This window comes from Triticum aestivum, chromosome 7B, assembly GCF_018294505.1.
Source record: "Triticum aestivum cultivar Chinese Spring chromosome 7B, IWGSC CS RefSeq v2.1, whole genome shotgun sequence".
Classification (NCBI taxonomy): domain Eukaryota; kingdom Viridiplantae; phylum Streptophyta; class Magnoliopsida; order Poales; family Poaceae; genus Triticum; species Triticum aestivum.
In genome coordinates this window covers 42,062,295-42,063,720 of record NC_057813.1, presented here as the reverse complement: position 1 = coordinate 42,063,720, position 1,426 = coordinate 42,062,295, and positions in this window count along the sequence as shown.

Sequence of the window (1,426 nt, the reverse complement as noted above, 5' to 3'; positions counted from 1 at the left end):
ACACCACCATTGTCTTCAATGTCTTCATACATTTTTAGGGGTCATCTCCGGTAGGTAAACCGAATCAATGAGGGACACTACCTGTGTTATCCTGCAATTCTCACAAACGCATTAGTCCCTCAACCAACTTTGTCGTCAATACTCCAAAACCAACTAGGGGTGGCACTAGATGCACTTACAGAAGGTGATCGGACAAGAGGACCATGGGTTGAGTTTTGGGGTGACTGGCTTTATTGCATAGGCATCCCTTGGTTCACACTCCCGTTTGAGGATATAGGTTGTGTGTATCATATTCACCGTTTTCACATGGGGAGGAAATTTCTTTTGTCCTCCCGTTTTTGGTGATCAGGGCTCCTCGTCATCGTCGTTGCTTTGAGACCCCTTCCCCTTGTTCTCGGCACTTGACATGCTGGCTTGTCTGAAGACCCATCATTCTCTGTTGGTATGATTGGCTGGTGTTCCTGGGGTGCCGTGGATTTGGCATGGACGGTCTAGTATGCGGTCCAAACTGGACGGGCCTGAGTTCTTTTTGTTGAATGGCTTTTTCCGCTGACCGGACTTGGAGCCACTGAATCCGGCATTGATTACCGTGTCTTCGGCGCTATCGTTGTTTTTGCGACGCTTATATTTGTTGCGCCGTGGTTTGTCGTTGCTATCCCTAGTTTTCGATGTGCCGGGATTGCTTGCTGTGTTGTTGCTACGAGCCAACCAGCTATCCTCGCCCGCACAAAAGCGGGTCATGAGTGTTGTGAGGGCTGCCAAGGATTTTGGCTTTTCTTGGCTGAGATGTCGGGCAAGCCACTCGTCACGGATGTTATGCTTAAAGGCCGCTAGGGCTTCGACATCCGGACAATCAACAATTTGGTTCTTTTTACTTAGGAACCGAGTCCAAAATTTCCTGGCCGACTCTCTGGGCTGTTATGTTATGTGACTTAGGTCGTCAGCATCCGATGGTCGCACATAAGTGCCCTGAAAGTTGTCAAGGAATGCGTCTGCCAGGTTCTCCCAACTCCCGATGGAGTTTGCCGGCAAGCTATTCAGCCAATGCCGAGCTGGTCCCTTGAGTTTTAGTGGGAGGTACTTGATGGCATGTAGATTGTCTCCGCGGGCCATATGAATATGGAGGAAGAAATCTCTATCCATACCGCGGGGTCTGTGGTACCATCATATGATTCAATGTTTACGGGTTTAAACCCTTCTGGGAATTCATCATCCATTACTTTGTCGGTGAAGCATAGGGGGTGTGCGGCGCCTCTATGTCGGGCTACATCATGACGCAATTCGAATGAGTCTGGTCTGTTGTATTCGGCCCAGCCGGACTTTTGTTTAGTGTATCCGGCATGACGGTCATCGTCGCACATTGTGGAGCGCCCCCGCGATCCGTAGATCGATCTTGACTTTCCTGCTTTGTTTTCCAATACGTCTC